This window comes from Oryx dammah, unplaced genomic scaffold, assembly GCF_014754425.2.
Source record: "Oryx dammah isolate SB20612 unplaced genomic scaffold, SCBI_Odam_1.1 HiC_scaffold_20, whole genome shotgun sequence".
Lineage (NCBI taxonomy): Eukaryota > Metazoa > Chordata > Mammalia > Artiodactyla > Bovidae > Oryx > Oryx dammah.
The window spans coordinates 15,745,129-15,757,777 of record NW_024070204.1 but is presented as its reverse complement, the minus strand read 5'-3'; the positions used below and the strand labels follow the sequence as shown (position 1 = coordinate 15,757,777).

Sequence of the window (12,649 nt, the reverse complement as noted above, 5' to 3'; positions counted from 1 at the left end):
AAGATGGGAGGAGAAGGGGACGACAGAGAATGAGACGGTTGGATGGCATCACCGACTCAGTGGACGTGCGTTTGAGCAAACTCCGGGAGATGGTGAAGCACAGGGAAGCCTGGCATGCTGCAGTCCATGAGGTCACAAAGAGTCGGACGTAGTGTCTGAACAACAACAAAACCAGAGGCTCCAGGGGAGCTGATTCTCCCCACCTCCTTTGTCTTGAGGGCAGGGAACGGGGCACTTTGCACAGCGGCTTTGAATATTCCTCTAAACCACCTTTCCTAATGTGAAATGGGCTGTGCCCTGCTTTCATTCGTATGCTGAAGTTCTAACTTACTGCACCTCAAAACTTAAGAGGTAAATTAGGTGAAAATGAGGCCACAGAGGTAGGCCTAAATCCAATAGAACTGGTGTGTCCTTATACAAAGAGATTGGGACATAGAGAGGAATACCAGCGGTGCACGCACACATGGAAGACTCAAGGAGGACCCAGCCAGAAGGCAGCCATCTGCAAGCCAGGGCGAGACATCGCAAGAGGAAGCTGAACGGGGCAACACCTTGACTTTGGCACTGTAGCCTCCAGTCCGGGGAGCCTGTCATGGCAGCCCTAGCAGAGGAACCCAGGAACAAAGTGCCCTGCCTCTGCAATGCCTGTTACACACGATTATCTCCAGCTCTCCTGCCCCTCCCCTGCCTCCTCTCACTCTCCAGGCTCCTTTTCTCCCCTGAAAGCATTAGAAAGAGGGGGTTGGGGCCTAGAAACGAGGTCACCGACTGCTGATCTAGAACAATGCAGTTTTGCTTCCTGTATTGTACTTACCAGAAACCCTGCCCACACAAGGGGAATCCAGACACTCTCAGGAACAGAAAGGAATGGTGTTCCCCTCTCTCCATCCAGAAACAGAGCTGCAAAAATACCCCGTGGAAACTTCCCTCAAGCATAGCCATTTCCTTCTTTTCAGAAGGATTTTCACAAACCTCAGTATTTAATAAGAAATGCTATTACTCCCAAAGGCGTCTTCCTCTCTCAAGATGGGATGGTTTAGTTAGGGTGGTAGTTAACTGTGTTATCAGAATCAGAATTCAGTGGAAATTCTTCCGCAGCCAACTTACACTTCACACTAACCACGGTGCACATTAGCGATCTGAAACATTTGTTCTAGCAGTTAGATGTTTTCTCTGCCAGGTAAACTATGCAAACAGCTGCTAACATGTCAGGGCTTGCTGCTTCACCATGCTGTGTGCTGCTAACAGTAATTTTATATGATGCTATCTAAATACCCTAAGGGTTTAGGAAATTGAGGGGGCTAGTTTTTAGATATTATCTGCCCCAGATGACACCCTCTTCCAACAGAAATAATGCTCACCTCTATTTTCTTCATTCCACTTATAACAGCAGTAACTTTTTTTGCAGTATTACATCATTCTGGACTCTTTACCCTTTATTTGGGACCCTTGGCTATCTCACTACAGATAGAAGAACACTCCTTAAGTAGTATGCCTAGCAAAGGGGATCACTAACAGGAAAGACATATGCAAACGGTCACTCTTGATCATAAAGAAGGCAAGTTAAAGGTGGCAGCGTGGGTACAAATCCTAATTTAACTTGGGACAAACCCTAAGTTGCCAACTGATTCCTCTAACCACCACATCTCCCCTTAATATGGTAATATTTGTTGCTGGAAATAAGGATACAGTCATAAAATGTATTACTACTGACAACATTAAAGTTTAAAGTACAACCATGTGATATTTTTCAGGCAGGAAAGGACCAATTAACATGGTTGGGTGAGGCAGAGACATGAGAAGCTTGGTGACCTTCAGACTCAGTTTTTTAAAAATTCTTCTCTTACCTTAGTGGAAGTATGTGTCATAATCCCATCATGTAGTTGTTTTTCTCTGCATTGTAGCCAGTTGAGTTCTCCTAGGAGGACCTCGTACCCACCCACCCAGGAGACTTTAGTATAAATGAAATGAAGGCTAAGCTCTTTGGAAGGTAGGAGCGAAGCCAGTTAGAACAGAAAGGGTGGAGGTTAAGTGGAGTGAGCTATTGCTTCTGTCTCTTATACCAATGAAACTTTCAACGAGACTTTTCCTTAGTCAACCACTGAATTAGGTAATGGACAAGAGTGACACTCAGATGTGAGTCACATGTAGAATCACATACCTGGGAAACCATCAACCTTGTGTTAACCTGTGGGAGACCATTGCTACAAATGCTCTCGGTGGGAGACCATTGCTACAAATGCTCTCGGTGGGAGACCATTGCTACAAATGCTCTCGGTGGGAGACCATTGCTACAAACACTTGTTACTATTTGTCTGAAAACCACATAGTAGAAGTTCTGGAACCAGGTTTCTAAAGTCCAGCTGGGTGAGCCCTGGGAATTCAAAGCTTGAAGTCTCAACAAAAGACCAGGGCTACTGAGAAACTCTAGTGCCGTAATAACCTCTGGTCAATTGTATTCATTGAGGCTGGGCGATCACAAGACTCTGTTAAGAACCATTGTCACCATTAATTGTTAATTGAAACTCTTTTTTTCCTATCTTAGGAAAATGAGTCATGCAAATTAGATTCCAGAACACCTCATTTAATCAATCAAGTCTTCAGTGAATACCCAAGTGGTCATATAATCTCACCCTACCTCTTGGATGGAATACAGGATAAAGGAGGAAAGCCATCTCAAATCTCTCTATCTGTAAGTCACTGATTTCTCTAGAGTTTCCTTTTCCCCAAGTCTTAAACATGCCTAAAGCAAACTCAGATGCTCTTATCCCATGTTGAAACAGCTGAGAATATTCATAAAGGTCAGAGTCAGCAAATCTTCTACAGCCCCTATGGTTTCCAAGACAAGCTCAGAGAGGCTTAAAACAGGACTGTGGGAAGATCCAGTGATTCCAAGGAAATCTGGATGTCCTCACAGGCACTAGATGGTTGTTATTGCTTTCTCTTTTGATATACTATTTCCCCAAGTAGATCCTGTTACTGTTTAACTTGGCTATTGTATTAGCCTACTGGCAATGGTGTTTTGAATGGCCACCATCAGGTAAATGATGTGGGTCTTTTCAAAATTAGTTGGCCAAGCAATCTAGGATACTCGTAATTTAGAAAGCTTAACCAGGAGAAGCTGTTCTCTGATATCCTTTGCCTCATAAATGTAAAAAAAAAGAAAAGGGTTTAATTTGGCTTTATTTAAGAAATATTTCCATTTCTGAACCTGCAAAACTGATAATTTAAAAGCATAAACAAAATTGCAAAGTGATTTGTTTATTGCAGGGTTCCCTGGGGAAAAAATATAAACTTATCTAAGACTCATTCTCTACTTACTGAAATGTCTAAATAGATTGTTTAAAATATGAATTAGAACTCTCTTATCTAAAAATAAACTTATCATAGTTTCTCCAAATACAAATGCACAGTTTACATTGCTAAAATTCATTTCAAGCATCTGAATATATTAAGCTTTATCAAGCGTTTTAACAACTTAAGTACTTCAGTTTCATATTTTAATGACTACTTCAGAAACTTACTGCCCTTTTAAATCCTCTAAATCATCCCAAATACCACAAATGATCATTCTGATCATTCTAAAGAAAAAAGATCAAACCTCATGTTTCACGCAGCTCTCAAGCCAGTAAACCAGACTGTCTGTGTATGCTAACTCGCTCTGTCTGACTCTTTGCGACATTATGGACTGCAGCCTACCAGGCCCCTCTGTCCATGGGATTCTCCAAGTAAGAATACTGGGCTGGGTTGTCATGCCCTCCTCCAGGGGATCTTCCTGACCCAGGGATCAAACCCACTGTCTTTTATGTATGTTGCCCTGGACAGCTGAGTTCTTTATCATTAGTGCCACCTGGGGAGTCCAGATAACCCTAGGAACGGACAGAAAGACTCATGTCCATCTCTACAGCACTGTGCACACTGGATCTTCCAGGAGATTCTGGAGCATTTCTAGGGCACAATGCTTCACTGCTCTGCTCACTCCACAGCCCCCAAATTAGTCTAAAACCAACTGGCTTTCTTTTCAAACTCCTACCCTCCATCTGCAGGCTCCAAACCCTGCAACATTTGTTTATTTTAGGAGAGAAACAAAGATATGACACAAAAATTTAGTCTTCTGGGCGAAATTATTTTAACGCATGCCATAAATTCTTTAGCATCTGAAGGAAACCACACGCCTATAATAAGAAGAAAGCGGAGAAGATGGCATGTCGAAAAAGCAGCAGCAGGCAGGAAGCACAAGTGGTGCTATCAAGAAGGTGGAACTGGTTCTCTGCTGGAGAGAACACAGGATCAGGACTGGATTTTCAAAAACTGTTATCAGGGACTTCCCTGGTGGTCCAGTGGTTAAGGCTTCCCCTTCCAAGGCACAGGGTGTGGATTCCATCCCTGTTTGGGGAACTTAGATCCCAAGTGCCTCGAGGGTCAAAAACCCAAAACGTAAAAAAACAGAAGTAATATTGTTAACAAACTCAATAAAGACTTAAAAAAAAAAAAAAAAAAAACCCAAAACTGGTATCAGAGTCAAAGAAAGGAAGGAATTTTTTTTTTTAAGCTGAAGATAGTAAGGGTTTGACTCAATTAGACCAAAAGGAGGGCTGGTAGGAATGGAGTTTTAGTGGGAAATAACCTGGGTTTCCACTTGGCCACTAACCAGCTCATGGGACCTTCACTATGCCACTAACATTTCTAAGGTCCTCTGAGTTCCAAAAGAAGTGTTTTGGTGATGAGCTTACAATCCTTCTGTTAGGATGATGCAAGAATTTACAAAAGAACACTGAGGTTGCGTTCATAATTAGGAGTATTTAAACGCAGCCACTGACATCGTGAAAAGGAACCCTTCCTGGAGGTAGAATGAAAATGGGGTCACGAGTTCAGGACTTGGTTTATTTCTAATCAGGCAACTACAGAGCTGGAAGAGGGCTGATTAGTGTCTCTGATTAGTATTTCAAAAGTAGAATTACAGGTAAGGCATTTGAGTGATTATTTCTACATGTGAAGTGCAACGAGGCCATTTCTCTATAGTCCTCAAAAGCAGCCTTTATCATCGTCATCCCCAGAAAAAGAGATGACTTAAAGACATCAGCCTATATTCACACAACAGGAAGCATTTCTAATCTAGAGGCCACTAAATGCATTTATGGATTAAATATTTATTAGACAGTGTATCTCTTCTAAGATAATTTTTCAGAGAAGAACCTAGCACAACTCTCTCTAAATGAATATTGAAGAGGTTAATGTGTTACAATATATTATCCATTTTATCCCAAGTGTCCATATTACATGAGATAAAATGGCCAAGGCTTACGGGAAAAATCAGCATTGGCCAGCAGAATAGAACTATTAGACATGGATCCAAATTCTATTAATTTCTGTTAGCCCTAGGATCTTATGTACATTATTTAACCCTCCTTTCTGGGGGGTCATTTATTCACAGGCAAAATGCCTCTTACAATTTAAGGGGATAAATTTCAATTACAGCATAAGACACATAATAGTCAACAGATGTCCAATTTCATCCCTTAACTTCTCCATATTTAAAAGGAAAAAGGAAATTTCTTCTATGATACACTTACCATACCCAAAACCACTTTCCCACAGTGGATACCTGACAGATAAATTAATTTCCCTTCTGATTCCGTAAGATTCAAAATCCTGTTTAAAGAAACTATTAGAAAAAATAATTTAACCAAAATGAAAATGATTTTACCTTCACTCAACGCAAAGCCCAGTGTCCAGAAAGCCAAAGATGAATCACTTAGGCAGATCCCTGAATTAAATGCCTGAAAAGTCAAAGTGATTCCAGGATAAACCATCTCAAATATCTGGAAGGCTAAAGAACTTCTTTTTTTTTTTTTTTTTTTTGTCACACTGACTAAGGTTGCCAGGGGGATAATTATTTCCAGAGATTTTGTCAACAGGTAACAATATCTTCACATCCCTGAATAAGACAAGCTTTGGTTTTATTCCTGGTGCGGGTGGTAGGGATGTGGAACAGTGTCCTCAGGATTTTAAATATCTAAATTGGTTTTTACCAATCTTTGTACTGACTCCTTTCAGATGCCAATGAATGCACCTTGATTCAGGACACCACAAAGCCAAGTCTTTTCAGGTTATGAATGAATTGTGTCTATACCTAAGGTCTTCCAGTGGAGTCCAGATCAAAACAGAGAGCCTTTCTCTGAAGATCTCCACTGGAGTGGGTTGCCATTTCCTTCTCCAGGGGATCTTCCTGACCCAGGGTCAAACCTGGGTCTTCTGCATTACAGGCAGACTCTTTACCATCTGAGTCAGCAGGGGCTGTAAGTTCCAAAGACTTTCACCGTATTGTTTTTCATTGTAATACTAATCAATATGGGGGCTGGGGACCCACTCTGGACTTTTAAAACTAGCACAAGTATCTTGGCAACAACTTCAAGGTATCAGAGCTGCACTTGGAGGCTTTTCTAAACCAGATTTCTATGTTCTACTAACTCCTGTCCAAGGTACCTCAACCAGACTTTCTTGCAACGATAACCTTCGAAGAAAGAATATAAACAGCTATAGATACAGAGGATGAAGTAAAGAAAGCTGGTCCTCTCACTTTACAGTGAGTGTGCATTATAAAGGTACACAGAATGTGTGAGGTATTCTCCTGTTTGATTACTTAATCTTTACAGAAACTCTATATTGTAATCTTCACTTTACAGATGAGAATTGAAGCACAGAGAAGTTAAGCAATTTGATAAATGTCACACAACTAGTAAATGGCTAAAAAGAAATTCTTAAGTCATCCAAAATGATTAAGAAAATAAATCAATTCAAAAACAAGTTTAGAAAGCGTCAAGTGATAAGGAAATGTGGAAATACTTCGCCTTCCCAGCTGAACACCATTTTCTTATATAATCTTGACATGTGTCCTTATGACCTGGGTCCCTGTGGCGCTTGCAGATGGCTTCCATTTCAAAGTCTCTAAAGCTTTCAGGAATTTACTCCTAGATTTCGAGGCATGCTCAATCAGCACCTCCCCTCTCTAACTTCCTTGGCTAGTCAAAAAAACTCTTGCTTTCTCTGTTTTTGTTCAAAAACATCTACTGCCTTTGGAAAGCCTGATTTTTAATGTTCCTTAAACCCTTAGGGTGCAGAAGAAGAAAAATATACTATGAGACTCAGCATCCACGTCATCCCATTTCTGAGTTCCAGAACAAAGACGAGAATGTCGTTTAATCACTTTGCTTCCTAGGCTTGTGTCTTTTCAAAATTACAATTTAACTATCCACTGGAAAGATCTAGATGATTATCATTTACTTCTGATACGGTTTACTGGACATTTTCTTACATGGCACTTACCTAGATGTCTGTCTTGATAGCAGGGGAGGGGACGGCATTTAACAAAAATCTTTTGGCAGGCTGGGAACTTCTGTGGTTTTAAGACCACCCCTGTATTTTCTCAAAAGAACTGAAATGCCATCTCTTGAGTTATGTAGGCAGCCGTGGGAAATTCAGTGAGGGTGGCCATTCTGGCGTCATTCAGTCCACATGGGAGCAAACTCCCATACGGTATCTCATAGAATTTCAAATATGTATCTCCATGAGGTTTGAAATATCCTATTTCTGACTGAATATACTGAAACCCTCAAGTCTTAATCAGCATGGAACAAAAACACAGCTCAATATACAGAAATTAGTTACTGATGTCAGTCACACTGATGACTACGTTGCAAATGCAGACTGAGGGCGAGGGGCCTCGAGGAGCCAGCCACGGTACTTACGCCCTTTTCAGACACGTGCGATCCTTTTTATAGCTTAAAATTAGGAATTATTACTCCAGTTTTACAATTGGATAAAACGAAATTCAGAGTGGTCTGAAGCAGTTTGGTCAAAGTGGCCCAGCCAGTGCCTAGAGATTTTTCAAACTGACTCTCCTTTCGACTACACCCTAGGAAACCCCCCTATCGAGAATATTTTCTCTCTAAAAAACATTCTGGCTATTCACAGCCTGGGTTATTTCCTGATACTAATCCACCAGACTTAAGCTGTAAAGTAAAGTTCCCATTGCATTGTATTACCCAAAGTCTTAAGAGTCAGAATAAATGGACAGGATTCAATGAGTTAAGAAAACTTGATAAAACAACAGATTCCGCCCCCATCCCCCCACCCACCTCCAGAACTTCAACTCATATACAAGCTCAGTTTTACCTCCACAGTACCTGGCTTCCAGTTTACCAACTAAAACAATCATCAAGAAGATGTTAATCTTTTGATAGAGGATATAAATAAAGTAGTTAAAACTACATATTAGAAAGATAAAGACCTAAGCAATTCAGAACATCTCTTTCAACAGAATCAGAAACCAAAGGAAATCAATTGCTTTTGATGAACAATAGTGAGCAGGCCTCTTTTTAAATATTTTCAAAACAAAATTTTATAAACAATAACAAAAATAAGGCAGAGCAACTTTATAAATCTTGTTTAGTATAAGCATTTGTTTATTACAGCTTTTAAAATGCTTTCCTGTGAATGTTTAAGATCCTAAATGAACACGCTAATTTAAGATGCTCAATGCAACCCATTTATTTCAGGGGTACACTGGTAAAAATTGGAAACAAGTATCTTAGAAGACTAGCTAGGCTCTCCCTTCTATATACATACTGAGAAAAACAGAAAACTGATTATTTTCCAAAGACCAACATGAAGCACTATAAAATGATATTTTATACCAACTATTTTGTTTCATATCAGTAATAAAATTTATTTTGTAACATTAGTGTGTGTATATATATATATATACACAAATTGTGTGTGTGTGTGTATACATATGTATATACCTGCCACCTTACTTTCCTTAAAAACGGTTTCGGATTTGGGTAATTTTTTACAAAATTATAGTGGATATTACAGACATCCATTTAACAGTGACCAAATCTTCTAAGTTTTTCATACTCCCCTTATCTTGACTGTGGGATGAAAATGGTTTGAAATTGTCCTTCATATGAAAAAATTTTTGAAGACAAAAATTAACGAGACAGAATACATCACACCTTAGATTATAATACGGTTTGTTCTAGTAAATCCAGGAAGATTGCAACGGACGACTCCAAAGATAAGGAGCCAAAGCCCCGTAGGACTCTTCCACTCAAATCAAGATGTTCAAATTAGGGTGGTCTGTGGGGAGAAAAGGTTCTCTTCTGCCTGCATAATGAGAGCAAGTGTATCAGTTAAGGAGAGATACGCCACTGGCGCCACTGATAATATGGTCATTGTTGGCGCATTTTGTCAAAAGACTCAGCTCCCTTTCTCTACCTGCTAAAGCTTGCCAAAAAGCTAGCTGGGTAAAAGAATAAGGTAACCGATCATTTATAATTCAATTTAAAAATTATCTTGCTCAAAAACCTGAGACTCCTCGAATTGGGGGCATATTGGTATATACTTGTTATTGCATGTGATCTATACTCTGATTCATCTGTTCCTCAAAAACATAACCTAAAGAAAAAAAAACCCTACCCCTAGCCCTCTAAACCCTAAAAAATCCACCCAGTACTATGGAGGACCATGGGTAGCAGGCGGCTACCCTCCATATCAAATAAAGGTCCTGATACATTCAACTTGATCAATATCAAGTTTTATTAACAGGAACAAAAAAGATAATTTCCATTTTCCTGCCACGTGTTGTCTTACCAGGGTGTACTGAGAATACTGAAACATAAAATTCTTTCAAGTGTAATGTACCATAGCAAAAAGATAATTATTTAGCTCCTTTTTATACACAACAGTTAAGTCTCTTTTTAGCTGGTAGAACAAACGGGCCCAAAAAGAGGCCATAATCTGCATCACTGTAAAGAAAAATCAGTCATCAACCATCAAATGTGTGTGTGTGTCCACATATGTATATATATATGGAGACGTATATCGATATATATGGAAAAGAAAAATTAAGAACTTAATAGACCATCTTCACCCCAGCAGCCCCATGTGCCTTCTTCCTCCCCTACCAGTGGTCTCCATCTCCATGGGGTTCTTCTCGGATTTTCCTAATGAAACAATGAGGTAGGAATCAAAAGAAAACAGCGTTAGGATCCTGACAAAGTAATGATTTTCTCAGCTCTGGGTTTTGTAGGCCCTCTTGTTCGAAGAAATGCCAAATGTCTTAATTTTTCCCGTAGTGACACCAGGGGGAAGACCCACTGTCATTTTTGAGACCAATGTCCCTTCATCAAATGGCCAGCAGCAAAAATCTTTCAGACAAACGGTTAACTGATGCAAATTAATAGGGCCACCATCACTGCAGTGCGATATGTTACAGGAAAAAGAACAATGAACAGCACGAGAAAGGAAAAGAGCAGTGTTCGGTTACAAAAACATTAAACCCCACAGTTTGCCCTCAGCATCAAGGCTAATCTTATTTTTCATCAATTGAAATAGCTAAGAAGGCAAAAGATGAGATAGCCTGGGAGAAGAAATATACGCACGGGGTGCGGGGAAACTGTCATCTGTATCCAAGGGTTTCACGCAACATTTAGGGCAAACGCCTTTGTTCCTGGGCTTGGGAAGGGAGTGGGTGGGTGGGTGATGGAGGGATCAGATGGGTCGGCCCGGGCCCTCCACACCCTGCTCTCCGGCGCATGCGCGAGGCCAAGACAAAGGAATAGGTAATTACAGTCCGGATTCATTCATTTTGCCCGCAGTACTGAGGTCTGTGAGCCCCGGTTGTAATCCCTGCGGGGCTGATCCACACCCCTAGTGCAGGAAGACCACCTCTTTGACAGTGTTTGATTTTAACCTGCCGCAGATATGCTAGTGGCCTCGCGGCAGACCGAGGCGTGGTTGTCAATCCTGTTCCAGATACTAAAAAATGCACCCATGTGCGCTGCGTTATTTTAAGCAGGGTGAAAATTACACAGGCAAAGACTGTTCACGGAGTTCGTTTCAAGGCGGAAATGTCTCTTGAGGAAGCAGATAAGGAGCCCAGCCAAGCGTTCGATGAATATTCATGAAAAGAATGCGGTTTGTAGCCACGCATTGTGTGTGCGCTCGGATCCAAGGATTCTGCAATTTTTATTCTTTGGGGAAGGAGGGAGGAGGCGATTGGGCGTAGAAGGGGGAACAGGGGCCAGGCATCAGGTTTCAGTGTTAGCGCTTTAGGCAAAACCTACTAAACCCCGAACCTTCGCTCCCGGCCGGGCTGGGCGGCGAGGGGCCGCGCGCTGTCAGGTTCCAGCTCACACCCTCCGGGCCAGGGCCGCCAGAGGAGGCGCCCAGCGCATTCTCCGAACTGAGTGCTGGAGACAAGGAAACGCTCAGATGGAGCCCACAGGTTAATGGCAAGGCAGCTCGGCCCCCTCCGGAGCTGGGGCTCTGATCGGCTCAGTGGTGCTTCCGGAGGCACGCTGTCGTGTGAGCCTCGCATTCCTCGGCCACTCCAAGCCAAGATTCAGGAGTCCCAGCAGCCAAGGAAACCCATTTGCTGAACCAAAAAGCCACCTCCTTCCTTCTGATCACACCACGTCCCCCCGTATCCCTTCTCCCCCTTACACTCTCGCCCCACCCCACCCCCACCCTTCGTCTTCTGCCGCTGCGACCCCCGCACCCAGCGCCTTCTTCCCGGCGATGAGCCGGGCGGGTGACAGCCTCTCCCACCAGACTCACAAAACCGTCTCTTCGGGACTCAGTGCACCGCAAGGGCTTCACGTTCGGCAATGTCCTGCTGCACTAGCTGCTTTCCTCCCGCTACCCACCACCAACTCCGCTTAACAGGCTCACCAGCACCCCCATCCCCCCAGCCTCCCCACCCTGCGAGTGGCTGCAGCCACCCACCTCAGGGGGCCGCCCCCCATCTCTTCAGTTCCCCGCGGCGCGACGGAGCCCTCCCCGAGGGATCCCCACCCCCACGACCAGCGCCGTCTAATCGGGGGCCCCGCACCACTCCCCCTCCCCACACCCCCCATCCTGGGCCGCGGTGCCGAGAGAGAACAAAGGGCCTCGGGGGGGTGGGGCGGGTACAGATGGGGAAAGAAGGGGGGGGTGCCGGTGGGGGGAAGGAAACGGAGGCCCCCGGGGTGGCCGGCACCCCGGGTCCGCGGCGGCTGCGAGGGCCACCGGGGCGCGCCTCCTTACCGGGTCTGGGTGCCTGTGGCCGCCCCGAGGTGAACGCGGTGCCGCGGAGGGGCCCGGGTCGCTGGGCGTCGTCCGGCCGGGTGCCTGGCCGCTAGGCGGGAGGCTCTCTCCCCGGCTCGACGGCGGGGAGCCCGGAGCGAGGAGCGAGCTGTCGCGCTGCTGCCGCCGCCGCCCTCGCCGCTGCCGCTACTGCCCTCGCCGCCGCCGCCGCAGCCTCTGCATTTCTCGCGCGCGCGCTCCCCCTCCCCTTCCTGCCCTGCGCCCTCCCCCCGCGCGCCCGCCCGCCCCCCGCTCGCCCCGCCCCTCGAACGCCCCTCCCCTCCCTCCCGCTCGGGGCCCCGCCCGCCTCCCGTCCGCTCCCCGCGGTCCCCCAGCCCCGTCCGCCCGGGTACCCCCGCCTGCCTTCTCCAAAGGGCTGGTTCCCCTCCTCGCCTCCTCCCCTTCCCTCCATCCCCGGGCCCCTCCTGCCTTCCTAGCCCACTCTCAACCCACCTCCCCTCCACTCCTCTCCAGTCCTTGGCTCCCCATCTCCGTCGCCTCTCCTCCCCCCGCAGCGCCG

The 12,649-nt window shown here is 44.5% G+C and overlaps 1 protein-coding gene across 2 annotated transcripts in view; it reads right to left on the bottom strand.

The window, feature by feature from the left end:
- BASP1 (brain abundant membrane attached signal protein 1) overlaps positions 1-12,343 on the bottom strand; it is a 54,549-nt gene extending 42,206 nt beyond the window's left edge. The window contains exon 1 of one of the 2 annotated variants that reach the window (XM_040262480.1): positions 12,091-12,343. The gene's annotated coding sequence lies outside the window, so the exon portion shown is untranslated. Of the gene's footprint in view, positions 1-11,622; positions 11,732-12,090 lie in introns of those variants that run through there. The other variant, XM_040262482.1, reaches the window with a different exon arrangement.
- Positions 12,344-12,649: the final 306 nt, after the last annotated feature.